Here is a 17676-nt window from a genome sequence, read left to right as displayed (position 1 = left end):
AGCCTGGCAGACAGTGTACTTTCTGCCTGAAAGAAATGCAAATGGGGCCTACTAGTTAATCTGCAAATGTAATGGGAAACATCTGCAAAAGTAAAGGATGCTTGGGAGTTAGTAGGTGTACTGGCTTTAACTGATCAAAGGTTTGTGATGTCAAAGACATTCTTTTTGAGTGGTAGTGCAAAGAGTTAACAAGTGAGCTGTGCAGTGAGTGTTTTAATTGGCATGGTGTGTTGAAGGGATAGAAATGAAAAAAATAATAATTACGCACAGTCTCAGTATTATTAAAATATATATTTTGGAAACACCATTTTATCAACATTTTAAGCATTTTGTAGCAGTATATCTTCTACTGTGTGCACTGCAAGTTTAAAAAAGTGAATTACATAAGCTCAGTGCTTTCTGTCACAGACTGACCATGTGGCACTAGAAATACACAAGTAACTATTCTCCACTGCACTAAGATGTAATTCTGTGGCTCTCTGGTTACACACAGACCTCTGCAGTGTATTAACTAATAGACTTTCATAATGTACTAAAGTGCATTTGCCACTATCATTTAAAAAAAAAAAATAATTTAAGTTGCAAGTTATTTTATGTGTAGCTACCTGAGGGTAAAGCTTTCATAATATTTTGGCTTTTTTAGCCCCACCTTTTGTACAACTGATATTCTGAACTCACGTATTTAAAAATGCATGCATACGTGATAATGAAATTGAGTTTTGGTAAAATAAAATATTTGCCTAAGATCACACCATTTAAGAGGGGTAGCCGTGATTTATCAATATTTTCTGGTTTTGCTTTGTACAAATCGGCCACTAAATGAGCATCTATTTGTCGTTCATTATGTTAAGGCTTTGTTTTCATCCTCTTTTTGCAGTTTTTATATACTGCAAACCCGACCAGAAGTAATAGAGCGCTTTTCGAGCACCAGTTACATTACACATACAATCTCTGCCATGGCAAACCTCCTCCTCCCATCTGCCAAACCACTTGCTGTGTTAAAAATCGCTCCTGGACTGAAGCAATTTGGGAGGCAGTGCTCCGAAAAACATTTCACACTAAAGCTGAAAATCCATGCAATGATGCATTTTTTCTAGTTCTGATATTTGTGCATGTGTTTTAGGTGGTGTCATGTAACACTTATTGATTTCCTTCCAGGGGCATGCTTGTGGCTCCATTTTGAATTAGGTGTCACCAGAACTCCAGGCGTCCCTTGCTTTTCTTGTAGGGTAACTTATTGATTTCCTTCCAGGGGCATGCTTGTGGCTCCATTTTGAATTAGGTGTCACCAGAACTCCAGGCGTCCCTTGCTTTTCTTGTAGGGTAACTTAGTGGGTTAAAGTATCAGTAGAACACTGCATTAAACTTACAGGCTATGGTCTGAATACCTTCCGGACAGACTTAGACCATCATCCTCCCAAGAGTGATAAAATGAGTGTACTGTGTGTGTGAAGGTAACAAATGTTGCAGTCCAATAGCATTTGGCATAAAGAGCTACATGTCACACATTGGTCTATGAGAGTGGACTCCAACTCCATGACGGGTGAGTGCTTTTAGTCCTCCTTGGTTGTCGGAGTGTCTGCTTCACTTTTCCTCCCTAAACCCCTTCCTCTCTTCCTTTCCCCACTGCCCTTGGCCTGTCGCTCTCTCCCTTAACCTCTATTTCCTCTCGAGTAGCAGCAGTGGGGACGATTCATTCAACTAGTTTAAATTAAGTGCTTTAACTGAAGTGTCATTGAGCACGTTTCCTGTGCTGTAACCCCAAAGCCTGGCAGACAATGTGCCTTCTGCCTGAAAGAAATGCAAATGGGGCCTACTAGTTAATATGCAAATATAAAGGGAAACATCTGCAAAAGTAAAGGATGCTTGGGAGTTAGTAGGTGTACTGGCTTTAATTGATCAAAGGTTTGTGATGGCAAAGACATTCTTTTTGAGTGGTAGTGCAAAGAGTTAATAAGTGAGCTGTGCAGTGAGTGTTTTTAATTGACATGGTGTTGAAGGGATAGAAATGGAAAAAAAAAAATTACGTACAGTCTCAGTATTATTAAAATATATATTTTAGAAACACCATTTTATCTTCACACTTTAAGCATTTTGTAGCAGTATATCTTCTACTGTGTGCACTGCAAGTTAAAAAAAGTGAATTACATAAGCTCAGTGCTTTCTGTCACAGACTGACCATGTGGCACTAGAAATACACAAGTAACTATTCTCCACTGCACTAAGATGTAATTCTCTGGCACTCTGGTTACACACAGACCTCTGCAGTGTATTAACTAATAGACGTTCATAATGTACTACAGTGCATTTGCCACTATCATTTAAAAAAAATAATAATAATTTAAGTTCCAAGTTATTTTATGTGTAGCTACCTGAGGGTAAAGCTTTCATAATATTTTGGCTTTTTTAGCCACACCTTTTGTACAACTGATATTCTGAACTCGCGTATTTAAAAGTGCATGCATACGTGATAATGAAATTGAGTTTTGGTAAAATAAAATATTTGCCTAAGATCACACCATTTAAGAGGGGTATCCGTGATTTATCAATATTTTCTGGTTTCGCTTTGTACAAATCGGCCACTAAAAGAGTATCTATTTGTCATTCATTATGTTAAGGCTTTATTTTCAACCTCTTTTTACAGTTTTTATATACTGCAAACCCGACTCGAAGTAATAGAGCGCTTTTTGAGCACCAGTTACATTACACATACAATCTCTGCCATGGCAAACCTCCTCCTCCCCCCATCTGCCAAACCACTTGCTGTGTTAAAAATCGCTCCTGGACTGAAGCAATTTGGGAGGCAGTGCTCCAAAAAACATTTCACACTAAAGCTGAAAATCCCTGCAATGATGCATTTTTTCTAGTTCTGATACTCGTGCATGTGTTTTAGGTGGTGTCATGTAACACTTAATGATTTCCTTCCAGGGGCATGCTTGTGTAACGCTACAGAGACATTGGCTCCATTTTGAATTAGGTGTCACCAGAACTCCAGGCTTCCCTTGCTTTTCTTGTAGGGTAACTTATTGATTTCCTTCCAGGGGCATGCTTGTGGCTCCATTTTGAATTAGGTGTCACCAGAACTCCAGGTGTCCCTTGCTTTTCTTGTAGGGTAACTTAGTGGGTTAAAGTATCCCGAGAACACTGCATTAAACCTACAGGCTATGGTCTGAATACCTTCAGGACAGACTTAGACCATCATCCTCCCAAGAGTGATAAAATGAGTGTACTATGTGTGTAAAGGTAACAAATGTTGCAGTCCAATAGCATTTGGCATAAGGAACTACATGTCACACAATGGTCTATGAGAGTGGACTCCAACTCCATGGTGCTCCATGTGCAGCAAATGTGAGGTTTGCATCCAAAGCTTCATGCTGTCTGCTTTCTTTAGCGCTATGAAACCAACCACTACATGTGTCAAAGCCAGGACCAGGACACTAGACAAGACCTGTGTACATGGCAGGCAACAGCTCTACACTGTTTTGTATAGCTTAGTTAAATAAGTGGATGAGGTGAAGCGGACGCAAACCTCTACTGTGCAGTCTCAGCCAAACATGGCCAAAACTGGAAAGGCACATTTTAAAGACAAGGCACATTCTGGGCATTTTTATTATGCTGCCTTTGTTAAGAATAAATTAACAACCATGTCAGTCCTTGACTATTGTTCATGCTTCTCTATGCCAACCACCCTACATTCTTTCATCTTAGAATTCTATCTACTTTCTTTTCCAGCCACCCTCAACTTTTGACTACATGCATGCCTTTTTGTTTGCTCGAAAAACCAGTCTTCCTTGAGTATTTTCAAAACGTTTGGTCTTTGATCCTACATCCACACATCTGCTTTTTTGCCCACTCTGAATCCCAGTCCTCCTTGCCATCCAGCATCCAATTTATTTGTTAAATATCCCCTCCATCCTCTATTCAACTATTTTCCTTCCATATTTTTGTCTTCATATCTCTCATGACCTCCTCGACTCGCCACTAGCACCCTTGAACTGTCAACCCTCATTGCTTTTTGTCCACCTTTTTTAAACTCCATTTTTTCATATGTTTCATATTTGCATTTATTGGGAAATACAGTACTTGTTGATTGGATTTACCAATAATGAAATTGCTGTCAGGTAATCCCAGTGCACATATGTGAATTTGGGTAATTTCTGTTGCTCTCAACATTGTTTTTTCTCTAAGTATATTAACACGAATAACTTACGCTGCAGTCACAGATGTAATTATCTCCCTCTGTAAACACAAGTGGTTCAGCACTATACACTATACACTTCTTATATAATTAAAGCATGTGACACAAATTGTAGAATTTTTCTTCTTTATTTATCTTGATCGCAGATATCTTGTAATTCATATATTCTCATAACCGTAGCCAACGCGTTTCGTCTCACACGAGACTTCTTCAGGGCTCATGTATATATTGAATAAGCTCCTTATGTGATGGCGAGTTCCTATGATATGGAGTTCTGCGATGAATACTTCTCATGGTCACATGTTATTTTCTAGTCGACTCTTGGCCAGCGTGTTCACATCATAGTAGCGGCGAAAAAAAAGATGTAATTATCTCCCTCAACCAAGCCTATCATCTATTAGTCTACCATTAACATCTAACACATGGTTAACTATTCTTGCAGACACAGTGACGTGTGACCTTTAACACTGGCTGTTTCACCCTAACTGGTTGTTTATAAGTAAACTATCTTATAGGTAACTGACTTAGTCACAACCTTACATGCACCCATCACGTTCCATGCCAAAACACATAGGTAAAAGACATTGTAATTTACAACGCCAATAGCTCTAACTCTTGCAAATGCGAAACCTATTGCATTGCAAATGCTTGTTGATTTTAACTGCAGCTTTCACAAATCCACATGTGAAGCAAGCTAAGCGGAAGTTATGGAATACAATTGTAACATTAGGTTAATGGAAAATGTTAGATACACATTTTTCTACCTGTAAAGTTACTGTAAAATTTCAAGCCTGCTTGGTGCTTTATGAAGGGATTTTAGATTTTTCTGGTATGAATCAACTGGGCATTGGGCACGAGTGAGGAGACAAGATCAGAGAGAGTGCCTGCTTTAGCACTGATGGTGCCTGGGGCAATATTGTTTGTTGGCACCCTCCCCCCCATGGTCCGCCCCCCAAAAACCGTTCTCCACAGATTCCCCCCACTACCACACTGACACTCCAACATTGCCCCTTATCTCTCCATAGCCCTTCTCTCATGCAATTCTCTTTTATACTGCTGTGTGTTGTGTGTACACTGTAGTTGTAGAGTAGGCTAAGGGATCTGCTAAGGCGTTCTATATTTCAAAGTGAAGTAAAGGTGAAGACCGATGGTACGTTAACCTATACATATCCTGCTGTCAAAATCATTACACTACCCAGACTCTAAAAGCCCACAACAATGGTTTTAATGCTTAGATGTTCAAGTTGTTGCATCAGTTTTGTACACTTTTATATTTCTGGTCTGGATGTGTGACTCCTGTTGTGGTCTTTTGAATGGTGAGCTAAATGAGTCCACAATATGCATATCTTCTCTAATTCCATCTCCCCCCCCCCCATGGCATGGGATTTGCCAGCTATAATATCATATCACCATCATCACCAGGCAGGCAATACGTTAATCCTAAAATTTCTTCTTGAATGCTGCTAGTTTGTGACCTGTTTAGTTGGTTGTTTGTTAAATAAAGAAAATCGGTGAGGTACTCAGCATTGTTTCCCGAAGTCTGTTATGAAGCACTGTGGTTATACTGAATAAGCAGCTACCCATGCTTTTATATGATATCTCTTTATTAATGGCAAAACACACAAAATGATGGACGGAATGTTGCACATTGGCAAAACATTCACCCCCAGTCACAGATCTGCGTTTAATCCATCGTTATTTTGCTCACCACGCCACCCCAGTTCAGACATGGCCATATGCAAATCAGTCTTGACCCTGTGCCTCATGGGAACAGTCCAGCCCGAACTGCCAAGCCATGTCTTCCCTGGACCGGAATCAAGCATCCTAGGACCGGTTTCGGGGTTTCAACCCTCTTCAGCCAGGATAGCTTGACTCCAGTGGCATAGTGAGCACGGGATCCACGTCTGGGCATACACTTCCCAGATAGGGTGAACAGCAAAACACACAAAATGATGGACGGAATGTTGCACATTGGCAAAACATTCACCCCCAGTCACAGATCTGGCATTCAAGATAGCCTGGCTGAGGAGAGTTATGAACCCGAAACCGGTCCCAGGATGCTTGTTTCTGGTCCAGGGAAGACATGGCTTGGCAGTTCGGGCTGGACTGTTCCCATGAGGCACAGGGTCAGACTGATTTGCATATGGCCATGTCTGAACTGGGGTGGTGGAGTGAGCTAAAGAATGATGATGGATTAAATCCAGACCAGTTGACGGGGGTGAGTGTTTGATTTGCTCAAGCGCTCCGTCCATCATCCCCTTTAGTATTGCATCTCTTTATTAATGTAATAACTGCACTTTCACAATTGCTTTATTAACCTTCTTGCTTTCTCAAATTTGCTTGAAAATGCACCATTTGCCTACTCTTTTTTTTTAATTTTCTCGGGGGGAAAACCCCCCTGGACCCTCTTCAGTTTTTTGGGCTTGCTTGCTTTGCTCGCTGGCTGCGGTGCATTACAAAACTCATTTTACGCCACCACTTTCTAATGTCACCAGCCGCCACTGCAGGAGGGGCCCCCTCTGCGTACCTTGCAGGGGGGCCCCCTCAAGTTTCGTTACGCCACTGGGGCAATGCGATCACGGGACATCTCGTAAACAGTACCTCGGACCACACGGCAGTCTCAGGCGTGCAAAGCACCAGGCACAAAGCGTCGCTGAGAGAGACACGATTGGAAACTTTTGTGTTCCTGAGTTTCCACAACAGGGGACCAGCTATCCGGCCCTGAGAGACACGCTACCTCAGGACACAGCACACAGCAAAGTCCTCACAAGCAGGGGGACACAGCACACAGCAAAGTCCCTTGTCCTTGCCTTAGTCAAACCAGCAAACTGCAGGCCAGCCCAAGAACACACAGCGAGGGCAGTCCTCCTCTTCAGTCTCTTCAGCTTGTTCTTCTTTGGCAGAGGTTCCTCTTGTTCACCAAGTAGTATCAATCCTTTTTTAGCATGGATTTTAGTCTTGAGTTCAGGGGTTTCAGCTCCTACATTTATACCCCTAAATGTCTTTGAAGTCTTTGTGTGTTCAGGGGCCTCTTGGCCCAGTCCATACCAGTTCTGGGTGCCTTCCTGCCAGGGCACACCTTCTTCCTTTGATAGTGGGGGTCTGGGGCCCTGACGCTCAGCAGGAGGTGGACCCATCCCTCTGTGGCAACAACACAGCCCTCTTCACAGCCAGGGGTCACTACTTCCCTACATCATTTGAAGGCCCAGGCTATTACTGTCTCACCTTCTCCTCCCTGGGGTCAGGACACATCCCGGACCATGTCACATCTTAAACCCAGGCAGGCAATATACCGCCAAGCAAATGCATACAGAATGGTTTAAGACAAGAAACCAGCCACTTTTAAAAATGTGGTTTCTAAGCACACAATTAAAAAACCATCTTCACAAAAAGGAGTATTATTAAATCCGGAGTTCAGGCACACTAAACTCCATCTCCCCATCTTATGCCTATGGGGAGATATGCTGGCAACAGTGACAAGCGAATTTGGCAGCCTTTCACTGTCAGGACATGGTACACACCTCAGTACATGTCCTTCCTATTACATACACTGCACCCTGCCTACCATAGGGGTGTCTGATGTGCATAAAAAGGGAAGGTAGGGCCTGGCAAGTGGGTGCGCTTGTCAGGACAACAAGGCAGTTAACAACTGCGTGCAGGCACTGCAGTGGCAGGCCGGAGATCTCTCTTTTGGGATACTGGTGTGGGTGGCACAATTAGTGCTGCTGGCCCACTAGTTGCATTTGCATTACCAGCCCTGGCACACATAGTGCACTTTACTAGGGACTTCACTAGTAAGGCAAACATACCAATTATGGACAACCAATTATCATAACACTTTATACAGGGAGCACTTGCACTTTGACACTGATCAGCAGTGGCAAAGCGCCCAAAGCATCTAAGTCGGCAACATTATGTCAGAGAAAGGTCTAGGAGGAAGGCAAAAGGTTTAAGGAGCTTTAGCCAAAAAGGGCCAAGTCCAACAGGTTGCAAAATGACTGTGTCCCCAAACCTACCCAGCTGGTGGTATGGCACCAATAGATAGTCCAGCCAGGACTGTGAGCGCATATTATCAGAAGCTTAGGAGTACCGTCTTAGCCCTGGGTGCTTTTCCCTACAAATGTCCGCCATCTCTATTGAGTCAAGGAAGGATGCCAAGCGGGAGGCTGCCCAGGGTCTTTACCCCAACACTGTGACCCTGTCTAAGTCCCCCTGAGCCGTTAGGTTGAGGTCTTCCCCGATTAGCAATAATGCGTCTGGGGCTTCCACAATCCATCCCCATAATTTTCCCAATGTCTTGAGTTAATTTCTCCAATGCCCTAGTCTAAAAACTGATGAAGTAAGTACCATAAAGTAGACATTAAGGTCTCTACATTCCACCTCCCACTCACCACCGCCTGACATCCCAGATGATTCAACCAGACCCAGTTTTACCTGCAAAAGACTGTGATCCTCATCCCCCGGGATCCCCTGGAGAATCTCGCATGCACCAACATTTTATACTGCCTTTGGTGGAAGACACTGCAGTTGTTGCCCCAAAGATCGATTTCCTGTAGCAGGAAAATATTGGGGTCCTGTCTATTTAGGTACTTCCAAATCACACCCCTCTTCAGCCTATTGCCTAGGCCATTAATGTTCCAGTAGAGTATCTTAAGGGACATCTGGGGTAGTGCTTTTTTCTACGTGTGTTCAGATGGTGGATGTGTCAATGCAGAATGTTCTCTTCACCAGTGTCCCCTGGTATGCATCTCAACCACCTACATACTCCCCTCCCATTAACCTCGTGCCATTGTCTAAACTGCCCTCCACCCTAATGCTCGAGGCTTCTATCGCCTCATCAAACTCAATAAGACAGTTCCTGCACTCAAATGCTACAACAATCAGCAAAAGAGGATGACCCGCGGAGATGTTTTCATTCACTGCTTGCACGGCTAGCCATCATACTGCTGGAGCAGGATTTTCTGATGAAAATCTATTGGGTTTCTTAAGCTCTGGTTTGTCTATTTGTCATAATTAAATTACTAATTAATAATCACTAATTATTTGTTTTGTGTATATGTTTAAACTTACCAACATACTAATGAGAAGAAAATGGACACGAGGGAATGCTTTTGTATTGCTATTTAATAAATGTGCATGTTTTATTAAATAAACGTTGCTGAGTGCTGTTTATTTTAAAGCACGAAATGCTTTTGAACTAATGCTTTCCTGTGTTGCAAAAGCTAGATAATTACATACACATAAGGGTATTAGTGGGGTTAACACTGTTTAATCATTATGCTGTGGTAACGTTGTTTTTGTCTCTTTTAATTAAGATGGTCCATTTTGGCCTAACAAAAAATGTCCGCCGTTTGCAGCCTGGCCTCGAGTGAAAGATTTGTGATGAGAGGGCCTTGCTGAATATGGTCACGAGACATCTGACCACAGTCCTTGCCTGGTTAAAACTTTCCGTGAGGACAGCAGCAGTTCTGGGCGAGTTTCCAGATGTATCGGAACAGCCTTGGAGGACAAAGGAGCCATAAAGAAAGAACTCTGAGCTCATTGTGTCATTGCCGAGGAAATGTGGATGTTAAAAGTTACTTTTTTATTTTTGCTTCCTGTCCTGTCTTTTTATTTTTGTGATTTTCCTGAGCGGAGATTTTCCAAATGTAGCGATGCTACATCCTTTCCTGCTCGCTCTGCTCAGCGGTTCGGCGGACGTGTAGAACATTTAATGTTTCTTTAATATTGCAAGTTTCATTATAAATATTGTTAGCCTAGAGAGGGTGGGAGGCCACTTTGCCATTTTCTTCCCAAACCTGCGTTGGTGAGGATCGATGCTGTGAGGACGGTGACTTGGGAGATTTCTACTGAGAGACTTGTCCTGATGACCCATTCTGACATTTAGCTAGAATAGGTAATTATGAGAAAATGATTGATTCTGATTAATTTCTTTTGACTAATTTTAGATAAAGAATCATAATTTTAAATACGGTGTTGGTGATTATTTCTTGTCGATTATTGAGTACTCTATTTGATTATTGTTGTATAGATTGTTTAGATTATGACAATTACAATAACTAGGTCTTATCGACCTCAGTGTAGATGTGGGGTGTTTAGGAGTTTTCTTTTCACAGGTTCAATGCTGGTGGAGTATTTGAGTGTATGTTAGTGAAATGGGCCCTAGTGTATGGTGAGTGTATGTGCGTGTAACTGTGAAATTACTCTATCCGTGGAAGTCGGGAGATTTTGTACACCCTAATCTGCATCAAGTTCCTGGTAGCAGAGGATGGTTATTGATGATTGTCTTGATCTGATTAGATTGCTTGTACATTAGCTTATTGATTATTGATTATTGATTGATGGTATATGTACTAATACTATATGTTGGAGTCGTCATGTTGAGTTATATGTAGTGCTTCTGGAACTTGGGAGCTAGTAGCAGTTCCGTAGTAGGGCAGAAGGAAGTATATGCTGCTCTCGGGAAAGACGGGATTGTTGGTCCTGTATGTATGCAGGAAAAAGAAAAACGTGTGACAATCGAAGTTGCGCGTCACATTGTCTGGATTCGGAATCAGTGACATTGTTGTATGTTACTATTAGAGATATTTCTGGTATATAAGGAGTGCGTATGGTAGTGAAGGTTATCTGTGAAACTCTGGTTTTAAGTCCCAGGGATCTGTAAGGTTTGCCGTTAAAGCTTATTGCGGGAGAAGTAATAGGTATTCTCTGAGCTTGTTTGAGAAACTGGGTAGAAGTAAGCTGCTTGGTTAATGTGTGTTATAATTCTGTAGTGGAGCAGATTGTTCGCTGTTCTCGGGAAAAGCAGGATTCTGTGTGTATGTACTATATTTTCTTGTATGAATGTGCGTGAATGTTCATATATTTAGTTGATTGTAAGACTCTTTGGACAAGTCCTAGAGGAAACAATTAATTGATGTATGTTAGAAGGGCAGAGTAGAGGGATGTGCTACTGTGTCAACGGGATTCTTGTGAAATAGATTCTCTTTACTATTCTGTGGTTAGCGAAGCAGACAATGGAGATGTTTATATGTTGTAACTAATAGATTTTGTAAAATTTGACACGGAGTCTACTGAGAAATTTTGTAAAGGAGGGGTAGACGAGTGACAAGAGACAGGAGACAGAAGCGACTGCAGAGACTGCTGACGTCAAACAGACCGCGCTCTGATTGGATATTAGATCAGAATAGTGCTCGCGCTGAGATTGGTGCGTTGGTGTGAGCCGCGCAAGGACTGGAAGAGCTATTCTAGTGACGTAAACGTTCCAGGATTGGTGCGTTAGTGTGAGTCGCGCTGTTATTGGTTGGAAAAAAACATATTGTGCAGTTGTATTACGGAAGGGATTAGAAAGTTTTGGTAAGCGTTAAAATGTATTACCAAGAAGAGAAAAAGAAAAAATCTTTGTTCAGAAAGATAAAAAATTGGTTCGACAAGGATAAAGATGTTAAAACGAGAGAGGGTGAATTGTTACCTCCATCGAAAACGCCTGCATCCTTCATGGCTGCGAGATATGGGTATCATACCTGTATATGGTTGGAAAATTGGGTTAGGTATACCAAGGAAGATGGAGTTTTAGCATTTCCAGAACATGGTTCATTTAATCTGGCCGTGTTGAAAAATTTACGGGAAAAGATGTTATGTCTTGACCCAAGACCAAGGCCGACACAGTTCGAGGCTTTAGTGGAATGGGAAGAGGAAGTGCATGAGCGAGAGAAACAGAGGTCTGGAGGCAACTATAGGTATATGTTCGGGAGGAGACATGGTCGTGAAACTCATCATGATCGAATGACGAGATGGCGAGATGCTAGTATGTCAGAGGGATTATATCCTATGAGAACAGTTGAAGAGGGAACAGAAAGGGTTCCTGAGGCAGAAGTGAGAAGATATGGAGTTAATGAATATGAGGATGAGGTTTTGAATGACATGATTTACAAAAGACCACCTCCATATAGACCGGAACCAGAAGAGAGTACACCAGTTGTTTCTCCGATAAGAGATACAGTACGTATCATTGAGACAGAAAATGTGACACCTGAGTTAAGAAGTGGTAATCCTTTCAGGGAAAGAGAGAATAGAAGCAGTGGCGAAAATACGAGAGAATTAGCCAGAACTACATCAGAATTGACTGAAAAGATCAAAGAACTGACAAAGAATCTAGATGCTGTTACGGTACCCGTAACCATAGGTCCGGTTATGCCTGTTTTTGATAAGCAGAGGACGGGTGAGAATGGTTTGGTTATTCCATATGTTGGGAATAGATTGACAAGTTTGGCTGGTCCTTCAGGAGATTCAGGAAAAAGGGCAGGAAAATTCAGACATGACACATGTAGTGAAGGATTAGAGGTACAGTCTAATTCAGGACTGGATGCTGGTGAAGCTAGTTGTTCAGGGATGCCTATTTTAGAACCGCAGAAGAAAGTGGTTCCAGTAAGAAAATCTACTGAAATAACAGCTGAAGATTTGAATGAATGGATGAAAGTTCTTCAAAAGAGGGATAAAGATTCACAAGCAATTGATGTTGCTAGGTTACGTGTAGAATTAGAAGAGCTTGTTGCAGGGACAGTTCCAACAGAAATTCTAAAAAATCATCATGATGGTGAATTATTGTTTATGTGTAAAAATATCACCTGGAGAGCGAGAAATACACATGACAGATTAAGAGCAATAGCAAATGACTATGGAGTTGACATTGATAAAGTGAAAGTTTTGCAAAAGTCTTACAGGATGGATTTCACAGATAAAGATATTGAAAATTTGAATGGTACTGGTAGAACAGGACAGATTAAAGAGATGATCGCTTTATTGCGAAAATGGGGTGATGTTGAGAAGTGGAAGGATAGGTGGTACAAAAAGAGAGAAGAATCAGGGGATAGGACTTATTCAGCATTTCCTGTGAGAGAAAAGGAAAAACCAGTGGATACTTATCCTATGAGAGAAATACCTGGAGGAGGATATGTACATGTTCCATGGACCAGACAGGATATTTTATCATTTACGAATGATTTCCCTCGATTGAGAGAAAAGCCCGTCGAGTGGTAAAGTAAAGGTAGACAGGTTTGTGAAATTGTCAAAAGTGCTGTGGATTGACCTGAATAGTCTGTTTGATATAATTGTTCCAGCAGACTTGTGGGCTGAGTGTAAAATAGTTGTGAGTTGGCCTACTGAGGAATATCCAAGAGATCAGAGAACAGGAGCACCAGATCCAGAAGTAATGAGAAAATATGAGCAGGTGATTGTATACCTGAAAAATAAAGTACCTCCAAAAGAGACAGACTGGGTTAAAATAGATCGAACACATCAGGAAGCAAAAGAATCAGTTCATGCTTTTTACGAGAGGCGATACTGGCATTTAAACAATTCAGTGGAGATGAACACCTGGGTGACAAGGATTTGAGTCATTTTGTATACAGATTTGTATATGGCCTGAGACCTGAGATTAGTGAAAGAATTCGTGAGCATACTGTGGATTGGCAGAGTAAGAAAATAGATGAGATTCTGAGACATGCAAAATACTTCAGTGATGAGATTGAAGCAAAACAGAGAAAGCTGAAAGAGAAAGCAATGTGGGCACAAGTGAAAGTTGCGGAAAGACAGGAAGCACAGTTGGTGGAACAGGCGAATAATGCAGGAAATAATGCAGGGAATAGACCTAGGTATGCAGGGAAAGGAAAGGGGAATCTTGAGGAAGCTAAAAAAAAGTTCCCATGTCACAACTGTGGCCAACTGGGACATTGGAGATCTGAGTGTACCAATCCACCATTAGTGAATAATGAGGGAAAATCCTTAAATCAACAGGTGCAGAACGAGGGGAATAATCAACAGCAGCAACAACAGAAAGTTGTGAGACAGCAGAGTCAAGAGCCAAAACCGCCCTTGCCGCAGAATAGAGGATCACAAAAGTATAATCCGGATTCGGGATTCTACAATGATGAGCAGGTAAACAAACCAAGGCGTTCTAACCAGGTACAACAGTACTTGTTAAAGAATGAAGGGAGTGAATCTAAGGGTGATTATTGACGGTGCCGAAGAGTGGAGGAAGAGTGCATACTTGGTGCAACTCTAGAAATAGACCAGGCAGGACCATTTGTGGATGGAAAAATAAATGAAGAAGGTGTTACTTTTTTAGTAGACACAGGTGCGACAAGATCAACTGTCAGGTCAACAGATATTAGAAATCTTCCTCTCTCGGATGAAGCAATCCAAGTAGTTGGTGTAGCTAATACACAAATCAGAACACGTCTTACTGAACCAGTAAGAGTACAAATAGGGAACTTTTCAGACATGCACAGATTTATCGTCTGTGACACAAGTCCAGTGAACCTGTTAGGTAGGGATCTACTTTGTAAAATGAATTGTACAATGTTTTGTACACCAGATGGAATAGCTTTTGAAACACCAGATGAGGATGTTTTGTACCGAATGACTCTAGAAAATAGAGAGAGTGAGTGAATTGGTGCATATGCTGTGTTTGATCCGGAGGATTTGCCTCAAGAGCTGAGAGACACAGTGAAAAGGACAGTTTGGGATTTTACTGGAGAGGATGTGGGATTGATGAATAATGTAGATCCTGTGAAAATTTCAGTGAAAGAGGGAATTACTTATCCTAACATTCCTCAGTACAAAATGACACCAGAAATAATTGAGGGAATAACTCCTATAATTGAGAAAATGATTCAGCAGGGAGTTCTGAGAGAACTACTGAGTAGTCCGTGTAACTCACCGATAATGGGGCTAAAGAAGCCTAATGGGAAGTTCAGGATTGTACAAGATTTGAGAAAAGTTAATCAAATTGCGGTGGCATGTTGTCCTATTGTGCCAAATCCATCAGTGATTTTGTATCAGATTCCACATGATGCTGAGTGGTATACAGTGATTGATTTGTGTCATGCTTTCTTTTCAATTCCATTGCATCATGACAGCCAGCCGATTTTTGCATTTAGATTTGGCCAGCGTATTTTAGCATGGTGTCGTATCCCACAGGGGTATACAGAGAGTCCTTCAATATTCAATCAGTTATTGAAAAAGTCATTGGAGAGTTTGATCATGCCTGAAAACTCAGTACTAGTGCAGTATATTGATGACCTACTTGTGGCATCAAAGACACGTGAAGCTTGTGAAGTAGATATTATTGCTTTACTGAATCATCTGGCAGATGGAGGGTTAAAAGTATCTCCAGCCAAATTGCAATTCTGCAAGAAAGAAGTGCATTATCTTGGACACAATATTGAGAAAGGTCTGAGAAAAGTGACTGATGACAGGATCAAAATTATCAGGGAAATGAAGGCCCCAAAGACCCAGAGGGAAGTGAGAATGTTCCTGGGAATGGTGGGTTATTGTCGTCAGTGGATAATTAATTTTTCGCTGATAGCAAAGCCACTGATTAAGCTGACAAAAAGTGAGATGACAGACCCATTGGAACTAGATGGAGAACAAATGGCAGCATTTGAAGAGTTAAAAAGTAGAATGTGTGAAGCCCCTGCTTTGGGTATGCCAGACTATGAAAAAGAATTTGAATTGTACTGCAGTGAGAGAAATGGATGTGCACTTTCAGTGTTAATTCAGAAGCATGGATTACTGAGAAGGCCTATTGCGTACTTCTCATCGACACTTGACCCTGTAGCTGTGGGTTTACCAGGTTGTCTGAAATCTGTGGCTGCAACATGCAGAAGCCTAGAACAGAGTGAGGGAATCATAATGGGATATCCTGTAAGGGTATTCGTACCTCATAATGTGGCAATTCTTTTGACAAGAAGCAGAACTCAGTACATGTCACATAGTCGGTTGACTAAATATGAGAAAGTCATTCTGGGAGCATCAAATGTGACACTCGAGAGATGTGTGAATGTGAATCCAGCGACATTGTTGCCGGATATTGAAAATGTGGGTGTGAAAACAGAAGATGATCACAATTGTTTGGATGTGCTTGATTACTGTACAAAACCGAGACCAGACATAAGGGATCTTCCCTTGCATGAGAGTGATCATGTGTTGTTTGTGGATGGATCATGCTTGAGGAATGATGAGGGTGTGCTATGTGCAGCATATGCAGTGTGTAAGGTTTCAGAAGTAATGGAAGCATCATCATTGAAAGGAGTGAAATCTGCGCAAGTTGCTAAATTAGTGGCATTGACAAAAGCTTGTGAAATTGGGAAAGATTTGAGAACGACTGTGATGACTGATAGTCAGTATGGATTTGGAGTTGTGCATGACTTTGGCCAACTTTGGCTACAAAGAGGTTTCTTGACGTCGAGTGGGACTCCAATAAAGAATGCTGAAGTGATTGGGAAATTGCTTGAGGCGATACAGCTGCCTAAAGAATTAGCAGTTGTAAAATGTGCTGCTCATGGACAAGGAGATGATTTTGTGACAGTGGGCAACCGTTATGCAAATGACATTGCTCAATATTGCGCCAAGAATAACCAGTCCATTAATCGGGAACGAGAAGGTGAAATGTTTTTTTGTTCTGTGATGTGTACTAATGTCTTAGAGACGTGGGATGAAGTGAAACAGTTGCAGGATGAGTCAGAGGAGGAAGAAAAGAAAGATTGGATTAAGGCAGGTTGTGCCCCAAGAGAGACAGACCATGTTTGGGTCTATAGAGATGGCAGACCAGTAATGCCGAACTCCATGCTGTCAGCAATGGCAAGGATGTATCATGGCCAGGGACATTTGGGAAGGGATTCGATGATTAGGTCTTTTAAGCAAACCTGGTACAATGCAAAGTTCAGGACAATTGCAGAAAGTATCTGTCAAAGATGTTTGATTTGCCAGCAATTTAACACTGGGAAAAAGACAGTGGTGAGTCTGGGAACAATAGGCAGAGAAGGAGGTCCTTTTACAAGAATGCAGATTGATTTCATTGAAATGCCCCAAGTGAACAGACTGAGGTATGTACTAGTGGTAGTCTGTTTGTTTTCAAGATGGGTTGAGGCCTATCCGACTAGGAGAAATGATGGAGTAACAGTGGCAAAGTTACTGTTAAGAGAGTTGATTCCTAGGTACGGATTTCCGGTAACGATTGAGTCTGATAGAGGTGGACACTTCTATAATGAACTCATGAGTTTGATTTGTGAAGCATTGAGCATACAGCAGAAGCTACATTGTGCATACAGACCAGAGGCTTCTGGTGTTGTTGAGCAGATAAATGGCACAATCAAGAACAGGATTGGTAAGATGTGTTTAGCCACTGGTATGAAATGGCCGGATGTCTTGCCTCTAGTGCTAATGACTATTAGGTCTACTCCAGATAGAACTACTGGTTTAAGTCCGCACGAAATCATAATGGGACGTGCAATGCGACATGCATATGTACCTGTCAATAAGTTGATGACAATAACTGATGACATGATTTTGGATTACTGTAAAGGCCTGGCTGACGCAGTTCATTCTGTGTTTCACCAGATTGGAGAAGAAGCTACTACACTTGAGAAGAAGCAAGCTCATGATCTGAGTCCAGGAGACTGGGTGAGGATTGAAGT

The 17676-nt window shown here is 41.7% G+C and overlaps 1 protein-coding gene across 4 annotated transcripts in view; it reads left to right on the top strand.

The window, feature by feature from the left end:
- The window catches only part of P2RX1 (purinergic receptor P2X 1), a 997156-nt gene that overhangs the window by 955752 nt on the left and 23728 nt on the right, over nt 1-17676 (top strand). The window contains exon 13 of one of the 4 annotated variants that reach the window (XM_085646925.1): nt 9514-9704. The exons of the other annotated variants lie outside the window; for them this stretch is intronic. The gene's annotated coding sequence lies outside the window, so the exon portion shown is untranslated. Of the gene's footprint in view, nt 1-9513; nt 9705-17676 lie in introns of those variants that run through there. 4 annotated transcript variants of the gene reach the window in all.

The sequence above is a fragment of the Triturus cristatus genome, chromosome 3_2 (genome assembly GCF_964204655.1).
Source record: "Triturus cristatus chromosome 3_2, aTriCri1.1, whole genome shotgun sequence".
In the NCBI taxonomy this organism is placed as follows: domain Eukaryota; kingdom Metazoa; phylum Chordata; class Amphibia; order Caudata; family Salamandridae; genus Triturus; species Triturus cristatus.
This window is presented reverse-complemented; position numbering and strand designations above follow the sequence as displayed.